General features: G+C 45.3%; 3 non-coding genes across 3 annotated transcripts; all 3 read left to right on the top strand.

Annotated features, from left to right (window-relative positions):
• The first annotated feature begins 294 nt into the window (after window positions 1–294).
• Window positions 295–382, top strand: trnay-gua (transfer RNA tyrosine (anticodon GUA)). Its single transcript is given in 2 exon segments — window positions 295–331; window positions 347–382. It is a non-coding gene; the product is annotated as a tRNA-Tyr (tRNA).
• Window positions 383–1,136: 754 nt separating this feature from the next.
• On the top strand, window positions 1,137–1,224 carry trnay-gua (transfer RNA tyrosine (anticodon GUA)). Its single transcript is given in 2 exon segments — window positions 1,137–1,173; window positions 1,189–1,224. It is a non-coding gene; the product is annotated as a tRNA-Tyr (tRNA).
• Window positions 1,225–9,956: 8,732 nt separating this feature from the next.
• On the top strand, window positions 9,957–10,038 carry trnas-uga (transfer RNA serine (anticodon UGA)). Its single transcript has one exon. It is a non-coding gene; the product is annotated as a tRNA-Ser (tRNA).
• The last annotated feature ends 842 nt before the right edge of the window (window positions 10,039–10,880 follow it).

Genomic DNA, 10,880 nt, shown 5'->3' on the forward strand with positions numbered 1-10,880 from the left:
CAGTGTTTTTCCCTGACTGACCGTTCCCAGAGAAGAATTTCATTTCATTCTTGTTTTGATGACACCAGCGTATGACTGGGACGTTCCTTCCCTCTGCAGCTCTTTGTGATTCAGGATGATGTGATGCATTTATAAAACAAATGTTTGGTAGTTTAAAGCCACACAGACTGAGCAATGTGCATGTTTGTGTGTCTGCCATGGACGCACGTGTGTGACTAACTGATTCACACACTTTGTGCTGACGTCTGCTGCCTGCTTTGGGTTTGAACTGGTCTGTTTGCTTTGGCCTCCAACCCTTCGATAGCTCAGTTGGTAGAGCGGAGGACTGTAGGAGAGCAGTGCTGACATCCTTAGGTCGCTGGTTCAAATCCGGCTCGAAGGAGGACGTTTTTATGGACGTGTATGTTTCAGATGCAGCACTTAAATGTCAGTGACCTTGTGACAGAAGATACACAATTGAAACTCGATGCAGGCTGATAACGCGACTTAATGACACACGAACAACAGCTGACTCTTGTTCTAAAAGTTTCATTGCCGACTTTTGACCTCTGTGTTTCGTTCTAAGTGTTGTTTAATGATGTTTACTGTTGTCACCTCTGACAATAAAGTTTAAGATGATATATCTTCCAATGTTTATGACGCCTGTTTATCTTTGGCTGGTTTATGGTTTTCAGATTATAAAATGCTCATGTGTTGATTTTATATCAGGCTGACACATTTGTTATTCCCACATATCCGCCTGTGTCAGTCGAATTGCTCGATGGTCGAAGGGCTTTTTTACGGGCGTAGCTCTGACAAATACGACGAGCTGAAGCACTCGCACTGGCAGGCGTCCACCTGACCGAGCGTTTCCACACTGTCAGCGAGGGCGTTGCGTCACTGCAACAACGAGGCATGGAAGTGAAGTCGGTGACGTGTTGTTTGGAAACTAGTGCCGGAGTAACTCACAGGCAGGGAGAGAAAGCTCATCAGTATCAGGCTGATCACAGATATATTGGCTCCAGATATACAAGGAGGATTTCAGAGCTGTAAATGTGTTAGTGGCAGCATTTTAACGTCAATACGCCCCACAGGCATCGCTCCCGTGCTCAGGCTTTGTTTCTACACACAGGATTAGAGTGAGCAGGCTTCCACCCCCTTCGATAGCTCAGTTGGTAGAGCGGAGGACTGTAGAGGAGCAGTGCTGAAATCCTTAGGTCGCTGGTTCAAATCCGGCTCGAAGGAGGAGATTTTTTTTTCTTTTTTTGTTTTGGTGGTTGCAGCTCTTCAAACTAATCCACTCGTGTCAGTAAGCATCAGTGTTGCCAGATATCGTGAGAGAAAAAAGCAAGCGGGCCCGTGAAAAAAAGCCCAAAACAAGCGACCTCTCCGTTTGTGGTAAAAAAAAAAAAAGAAAAAAAAAAGAGAGAGATTATTACACTTTGCACACACACAAATATCACCCTGAATCCAGAAATATCATCCTATTTATTACTGTTTTTATATGTTGTGACCCTTTTTTACTACAATAGGAAGAGGAACACTTTAACTACTAATATTTATAAGCGACTCTACAGAAAAACAAGCCCAAAGTCGCATATAATAAGCGGACTTGGCAACTGTGATAAGCATCCATCTTTTCCTCAGTCGAGCGTCTCAACACTGAATTCAAATCACGTGTTGACTTTTCTGCACATCCTGCACTTCATCCTCCTTTTCCGCTAAACAATTCATGTGCACATCTGCAATGTGTTGTCGTACGTTCTGCGTATTCTTTTTAAAAATAACATAATAAGACCGATGTGTCACAGTCATCCTGGGCTGCAGCTGTGGATCTGAGTCAATCAATATGAAATCAGTATTCAGGAACGGCAGCAGATAGGGTTATTGAGAGCACGAGTGAGGTACTACAACATAGCCTTGTGGGTCCCTGGGGGCCTCGTCTGAGTTTTTGGCCCTGGTCTCGTCCAATCAGAAGTGAGCCTGACTTTGTAGTCTGATGTCTCTGCTGTGCAGGCTCAGGCATGAGCTGGCGCGAACAGCGCCTGCGGCCATGCTGACCGGTACTCAGGCAGGAGTCAATATGGCTCCAGGCTAAAGCATCTGGGCAGACAGCTAGCAAGGTAGCCAAGGCTACATTTTGCAATCACATGTGTGGAATTAAGCCGACGCTCTTTTCCAGAGCAACTTAATAATGAGTGACACAGAACTTAAATCCCCAGATCATTCACAGGACACGCAGCGAAAGAGTCCAAGTGCTCTCGTCCAAGCACCAAACCGTAAATGATCAACGATGACAGATAAGTGCCAAAACAGGAAACAGGAGCTGAGGTAGAAAGATTTGCACGAGTCTAACTTTAATTTCGTGCGACTGGACTTGGCCTCACTTACTTGACGAACTCAATAAGGGAATAATTGTCCTGACAGTGACCTGGCATGCAGAACCACCGTGCGTAATATTTATTTGGCGGGCGTTCTGATTGACAAGGCTGAAAATGTTTTGTCACACTTATTTAACAGCGAGGCACCTGCTGGTGAGCAGCAGCAGGAGGAGGAGGAGGAGGAGGAGGATGTCGGTGTCCCAGCTGGGATTTCGTGCTGTAACCTCTCTCAGTGTTGGATGTCTGTCGCCGCAGCAGGAAGAAGCTGACACTTGTATTCTCATCACCTGAACTATGATCCATCTTGGTGGGTGACTAAGTCAGGAAACTTCCATTTCCCCGTCCAGCATAAACGTATCCCAAACCTGACAGGATGTAGGCCTGTAAAATAGCAAAATTGATGTGAAGTGAGTGTCCGAACACAGAGCGAGTTTAAATCCTAAAATCTCACTGGGCTTAATTCAGATTTAAAAGTTAAAGTTTAAAGCACAGCAGCATTTAAATAACTCTTATTCAATCTTTACCAGGAGCTTTGGCAGGTTATGATTTATTGTTATTGACATTTATTTTTATTTTTATCATCTCAATTGGCAGATAAATATGTTAGTCGAGTGTGAGTCGCAGCAGCAGTTCGACCTCATTACCGGTCCACACAAACGATTCTGGTTTCCTTGCACTCGTCATTTTCATCTTCTTCTTCTTGTGTTCGGTTTCTCGATCTACTGTCTGTTTGTTTACAGTGCGCAAGCTTTCTGCGCATGCTCCGTCTCATCTTCTCCGTTTTTGATGAATGTCAAGCGCCACCTATAGGCCTGGACTATGAACTACAGCGTTTTTGGTCGTTTTCAGTGGATCCGTATGGACGCAAATATTCTTAAAACGATGACGAGGAAGACGGAGAAAAAAAGATTGTTTTCGCCCGTGTGGACGGGGCCTTAGTAGCCATTGTGAGCCTATAAGTCCTGTAGTGTGCTGCTCACCTCCGCTCATTTGGATTGTGCAACTGCAGTGGATGATTTATTAATACGTAGTAAGAAGCTAAGACTATCGTTTAAACGCACACATCATTTTGAACTCTTTATTAACAGAAAGTAGGCAGATTTTGTATCAAAATAGGCTTTTATATAACGAAAAAAAGACATTCTATGTAACAATTTATGATCAGCAGCCGTGGGCACCCCCATATAGTCAGAATGGTACGGTCTTGTTTACATAACAACATTTTCGGACCATTCGACTACGAGGTTCACAGTCGAATCAGACCTCTCTGAATCGAATCGTCGCATAGACGACTATTGGAGGTCAGCCCTAGTTGTTATAATGTAATGTTAGAGATCACTGTTGAAGATGGTGTTTGAAATTCAAAATTGTGCAATACTCCACACTTTTAAAAACAGGTGGGAACATTTTCCCGCCTGTGTTAGTGGCGATCACCCCCTGGTGCCCCCTAAACACACTAAAATTCCCTCTTGGTCGCCGCTACAATAGATAAAACATGATACGCTGGTGCCCTTTTTATTTTCCGCCCCTGTGCCCTCAAACATCCCGAGTCCACCACTGTACATAACTGACATGTTTTTCCTTCACCTAACCAAGTTGTTTTAGTGCCTCCACCTAACCAAGCAGTGAGCACACACTGGTGTTTTGTGTCCAAACAAACCAGCGTGTTGCAACACATCCGTGGTTTGCAGGAACGTACTTATTGTTACTGGGTTTGGCTTTATGCATGTGCAGTATGGATATGAACCCATGTGCAATCAAACCAACCAAGTCATCTAAGCTTCAAGAAATTTGATTATCAAAGAGAAGAAGATAAATTGTGCAGTAGTGCATGGATTTTTAACACATAACACTGAGGCATAACTCACCGTGGGTAGAGGAGATACTATTATAAATGATAATATGGGAGCAAACACGTCTAATCTGTCGTGAAGGAAGCCGGTGACGTTGTTTATAATCCAACGGTTAATTTAGGGGGTCAGACGTGGAGACGTTGTGGCTGCTCCTCGCTCACATCCCGGTAGTTTGGTGTGGTGGAATGCTAATGACGGTGAATCACAGGTCTCCGGTCGATGTGCTGGAGGGGAGCGAGGAAGTCAGGAGACCACCCAGATCTCCTCCCCTGTCTCCCTTCTGAAACACTTAGCGGCGTAATTATATGGGAGTGACATGTGAAAAACGCTCGCTGTGCAAATATGGATTAAGCCCCAGACAGACGCTTGTGTCTGCGTGCCGCGCAGTTGTGTGCACCGCGGCTTACTTTCCTTTAATCACCACCTGAAGTTGCGAAAAAAACGCAGAGGGTGAAGTTTGTTTGAGTGTTATAATTCTGTCGACTCGGTACTAAGTCATTTGTTATCCTGTATTTTTGAGGTCAGCTTTGAAAGGAGGCTGACGGCAGACTTTGAGTTGTTAATTCTCAGTATTGGCATCCCGCTGAATCACATCCTCGCTCTCACATCGTCCTCCGCTTAAAAAAAAAAAAAGTATTGTTTTTTCGGATTAGGGCTGTCTGACTCTCGGCTTTTGTTTTCGGCAGCATTTCTCTCCAACAATGATCCTGCACATCCTCAGGAATGCTGTTCAGGCCCTACCGATGATCTAATAAGGAGTCACCACGCTCCACCTCGTTTAATTGGTGGGATGCACACATTTCCAAACAGAACTGGTTGGTTTGCACTCAAAAAAGAGAAAAGCAGGCCCGTCCAGAATGAGGAGGAAAATGCAAACGTGAGGGCGCAGGTTCAGCGATCGTCACTTTTATAAGGTGGGTGGGGAAGGAATCAGGTGCCTGATCGATGAAAGATTGACAAACAGGTGTAGCATTCGACCGGAGATTAAATCAGAACGGATTTCGCAAGCGTTGTGTGTCAAGAAAGTATGTGGAAAGTATGTGGAGCTGGGCAGGCCGCAAGAATTGAATATGGTTCAGCTTATCAAAGACTTCAGTGTCATTAATCTCAGTGCCCTTACAGTTATATGTGTCTGAATTGTGCTATACAAATAAACTTGCCTTGCCTTGCCTTGCCTTAAACGTCACTAATTCTCAGCCAGTTCTGTCATTCCACAGTGCAGTTACAATAAGATTTTCCTGTTCTGAGTCTATCAAACTGGCACCATATTGAACAGCCTTACCATTGCATTTGTGTCACATTTAATAGTTCGAGATTGAAGCTGGTGTTTTCTGTTCAGCGTAGAAGTAATTGTGGAATAAACAGGCGAGGGAGCAGATCTCGGCACTGGAAACATTCTGGTTTCCATTTGTAGTCCTATAAATATCGACCAATCGTATTTATGCGGATGGCAAAAGGCCGAAACTCAATCCAGGAAGCCACCGCCTGTTGTCTGACCAAAGTTTAGTCTGACTTCTAAATTGTATCCGCGCTCACATGCAAATGAACTCTCTCATCCGTCAGCTCGAACTCCGCTCTCAGGACACCTGTTATAAGTATCCTCATAAATAAACAAAAACCGGCGCAGTGATGTGGGAGTCTTGGCCCGGATCTACGTGAACCTGAGATCCACTGGCTACACGGGAAGCCCTTGAAATATTGGCCATCGAACCCTTACAGGCTAAATCGTTATCAGACAAAAGCAGATGGGTTCCGATGTCGGACTAGGATTTCGGACTGGCCGGCGACAGATGAGCAGAAAATGATTTCAGTCCATGCAAGAAGCATCACTTCGCTCGGTGTGGGGACGCACCGTGCTCGTGGGGAAAAGTCTCCCAGCTCCACCTGTAATGAAATACTGAGATACGATCACAATGCAGGCAGGTGTTATAAAACAGTCGCTTCAGCAAGTGTCCCAAAATGACAAACGTTCGACTTAAGTGTCACAGCCCTCTTGCGGCTTTAGCAGAGATGAGTGATGGTTTAATAGCGCGGCAAACTCACAGGGATGATGTCGGGGTGGATAGCGGACTTTAATACAGGAGACTGTTGTTCATTTCCTTCTGACAGGCAACACTGATTTTGTGACCACAGTCTTTCCATAACCTGAACCGCGTGTTTATTATTGCACCATGACGACAAAGGTTCCCCCGGCCTTAAAGGAGCAATAATTCTAACCAAAAACCACTAAACCGCAATGTTTCCGTGAACCTAACCAAGTCGCTCTTTTTTTTTTTTTTTTTATCGTTGCAAAAAACGTAACCAAACCTCGGTGTTGTCACATCATAAACAGAGATTTATTATATAAGTGATTCACAGCAATTTTGGGAAGCGCAAAACAAATCATCTGGTTCTGTCGATAGCAGGGGAAAAACTCTCCTGCGTTTCCTTATAGAGGGAAGATGCAAACAACATATTCTGTAGCTTGATTCCAGATTTTCCAAGCAAGTTAAATATAGTAAACACTCTCTTGCAGCTGACGGTCATTAACTTATTGGTAAATACTACATTTCCAGACTTCAGAGTCAACCTTAATCTCTGCAGGTGCAGGTGGTTTTGTTCCAGACGTGTTACATAAAAAATATCCAGCTGGCAATATACAAAAAAAACAACAGTTTTGTGTTTAATTATATTGGATGTCGTATTTCAGGATGAAGCTCGCAGCTCATGAGTTCACCTCGCTCGCTGGCGACGTGTCTTCCTCCCTCTCCCTTCCATGAAACCTTATATCTGTGTTTAGCTGATCGGATAAACATCTGTATCTGCAGCAGCAGAGATCCCACAGCCCGCTGTGACCGTTCCTCTTCCTCCTCGAGAAGCTCCAGTGTTTTTTTTGGGTTTAGAGAAAATACAATCGAAAACAAACACGGCGTTCAGAAGTATAGACAATGGCCGGGGACGGCGGGGCGAGAGCGCCGCGCATTCCTCTCCATCCCAGCAAATATTCTTGGGAGATTCTGCGCTTAATGTAATTACAGGGGGGAATAACAGTCTCCCATGCGCAGAAGGGAGTCGGTGACTGACTGCAGGGATGGACTCTAACGCTCCGAAATTCTCTCTGTTACTGTGGGAGTCGCGCTAAATGCGTTTCCCAGAATTCCAAGGCTCAGGTTTGACATGGACCGAGTTTTCCAGAGCGCCTTTACACCTCGCAGGGATTCAGCTAACCAGCCGGAACAAACTCGATCTGAGCTGCAAAGATGTTAATTTATGAATTTTCCAGTGACAAACTATTAAAGAGAGAGAAAAGTGGCTGCAGAGGGACACGCGCAGCTGTAAAAACAGATGTAAGCGACGCCATTTTTGCAGTAATGAACAGAGTTTCCAGTCGGCAGTCGGCTTCTGAGGGAGTTCAACAATCACAGGTGATGCCAATCAACAAAATCTACACCGTTTTGGACTGAAAGTGTTCGGGAGCTTGGACAGGAACATGACGGATCGGATGACATCATGTCTGACACAACAGCCGGACCAGAACACTTGTGTGGACCAGATGGAGTTTATAGCAACTTGTCAGCATTGTGTTTAACACAGTAATTTGAGTTCAGTGACACGACCTTGCAGTTAATAAGTGACAAGATGAACCGTCATTGCCAGCGCGATTCATCGGCACTGAAAGGAAAAACATGTGCGACTGAATCTGCAGGAGCAACAAATAAATAAAAAAACACGTTCGGTAAAAGTTGATAGACTTGATTGGAGAACCCAACACAAGTCCCACGAACTAGACGAGTGACAGATGAAAAGAAAAAAGAAAAATCAACATCATTTTTCTTGGCAACACCTCAGAAAGTCCACTCAACTTAACGTTAACATTCGTCACCTTCGCGTCCTCTGATCCGACTTCCCATTCATTCAGCGGGACAACATCTCTTGTTACCGCCTTCCTGAAGCGTTACTAATGACTGTAAGTCAGAAAAATGATTCATCGTCCGTTGTTTGCTTATCTGCCATGACTGTGGTTAAGGCGCGCTCAGGTTTTGGAGAGAGGAAAGTGCTACTTACGCCGTCCAAACATGTGTCCACAATGAACCCTCCTCAGAGTCAATTAAAGTCAAGAGTCAAGTCTTTTTCCTCTTACCATCCTGATCCAAGAGAGGTTAAGCATTTTAATTGGCCGATTAGTTGTTAAGTGCAGTACACCTGTAGTATCTGTATGTCTCTGTGTTTTATTTCCTTTAACCTGTCACCTGTACGCAGTTGCTCTTAGCCCACTGACTGTTAAAGTGTGGATGTAGCTTTCAGGTCTGAGAAGTGAAGAAAATGCAGAAGTGCCAATTAATGCCCAGCAGGGGGCGACTCTACTGGTTTCAATACAAATTCAAAGTCTGATTGTATGTAAGCTTATGAGAAAAGGACTCTACTTCTCACTTGATTTATTGGTGTACAGTCTTGATAGCAAGTTTCAAGTCTTGACAAGTCCCTACAACGGCAGTCGTCAATCAGGACAGAGCTGTAATGATGCGCGCCAGCTCCAGTTTCTTCTCCAAATATGGTCATTTCGGGCTCCACAAACAGGCGATGGCACTGCAACGCCAAACGTGAGGTTTCAAAACATTAGCCCACAAACCAATGGTTGACATCACGGTCGGTTTACACTTGGTTTAGCCTAAATTTCAACTTTTTCAAAGCATTTCACAAGCCCTTTTTAGATAGAAAAGGCGGCACATTTGCTCCAAGGTAAGGGCGGCAATGTGCCGGCCTGTCTTTCTAAAACCGAGGTGTAATATTCCTCCTTTTCCAAAAGCCGCCTCTGAGGTAGGCGTAAACATGTGACGTGACGAGAAGCTCGAAGTTGGGCTGTGAACGGTGACAACGAATTTGTCTTCAAAATAAGAGCTTTACATTGCACCCCATTGGAGTTTAGAACTGGGTTCTTAGCGGGGGGCTTTTAATTTGAAAGTAGCGACCGTCCTCAGCTTGCCGACACAACAACAAGCTAACACAACTAAACAGCTACAGAGACCGAGGAGACGCTAGCATCTCCTGGATCTCAGCGGCTGTCCAGTTGCTCGTCTTAATTTCCGCGGATGAAGTGATGGACTGACTGCTGTGATCAGCTGTTTCCTGATTTTAAAACTCCCCGGCTGTGGGTCGCACAACAGTGCAGGTCATTGACACCTCCGTCCACCTCACGCAGAGGCCGGCTCGTTTTTAGATAGCAGGCGAGGTGGAAATAAGTGTACCCTCCAAGGTGGAAAATCGGCGGACCAAAACAGACCCCCAATTTGCCGGCCTCTGTCTAAAACTGCGGACCGAGCCGCCAAAAGGACGGGAAGATTGGTGGCTCGGTGCTCTGTCTAAAAACAGCTTCAGTCACACACTACATCCTGAGCTAAATCGTTGTACTGTATAAACACATTAGGTCCTTGAAAATATGTTCCAATTACTGCACAAAGAAACATATCTTTGTTTCACTCTTGGTATTTTGCACAAGGCAACATAAGAGGCTGTTTCTGGAACTGAAAGTTCTGAGATTCGTTTTTTTTTTTTTTATCAGCCATCTGTCTCGACAAAGTGTCCTTCACCAACACACACACACACACACACACACACACACACAAACCCTCCTCCCTGCTCAGCAGTGCTTCTGGATGAGAACATCAGATAAAAGCGTCGCCATTAACTGTCAAGTTGCACTTTCGCTATGACATATGTCGGCTGTATTCACACGTGGAGAAGGAAGGCGAGCTCTTAATGTGTAGCTGTGATGGCCGAGTGGTTAAGGCGTTGGACTTGAAATCCAATGGGGATTCCCCGCGTAGGTTCAAATCCTGCTCACAGCGAACGTCTTTGTCTCTTTAGTATAAAGTAAGAGTAGAGCAGACCACCAAGCTTGGAAGTGTTCATTGAAACAATCGTCTGTAAATAATGGAAATACCCCCAAACATCCTTTCCATTCTCTCCCTGTGATACTTCAGTGTCAGCTGCTGGACAGACAGAAACTTAATAACCGGCTCCCTCACTGCACACTGTAAACACTGAGTGGAAGTGTATTATCTTTGGTTCTGGATACCTTGACCCGTCAGCGGAGGCCAGATGGAGTCTCCGCACACCTGAGACTGGAGGAGGAAAGGAAGGAGGGGACATTTGATCCGACGTCTCCACATGTGTCTTTCTCTGCTCGGCCTGCGGCCTCCAGGTACACGTGTAGACGGGATGACATGCTGTATTTACTGGTGTGCATGTGTTCTGGTTCAGAATGAGCCTCTGTTTTCCTCCTGACAGTTCTGGTTAAACTGTCTGGCAGAGCTGAACGTTTTCAGCTGTTTCGACTGCTGCAATCAGAAGTCAGCCTGATGCTTTTTCTCATCCAGCGTTCGTCACGTTTTCCATGAGAGATCTCGTCTGCAAACTCTGGCAGACCCCCCGTTCGATCGGTTCGACTCCGGCTCGGGAGGAGGTGACTCTCGTGGCTGTGGATGTTACAGAGGCCGTGTGTGAGATGAGGAAACTGGCAGCTGTGGCTCAGCTCGATAGAGCGATAGCGGTACATTATTGATGATGCCAAAACACAAGCAACACATCTGCCTGCAACCGGCAGAATAGCGGATGCGATAACACCCATAAATAGACGTTTTTTCTCTGCTAATATTAGATACCGCAGCTTCTTTAATCCGGCCAGGAT

Source organism: Sparus aurata, chromosome 21, assembly GCF_900880675.1.
Source record: "Sparus aurata chromosome 21, fSpaAur1.1, whole genome shotgun sequence".
Classification (NCBI taxonomy): Eukaryota; Metazoa; Chordata; class Actinopteri; order Spariformes; family Sparidae; genus Sparus; species Sparus aurata.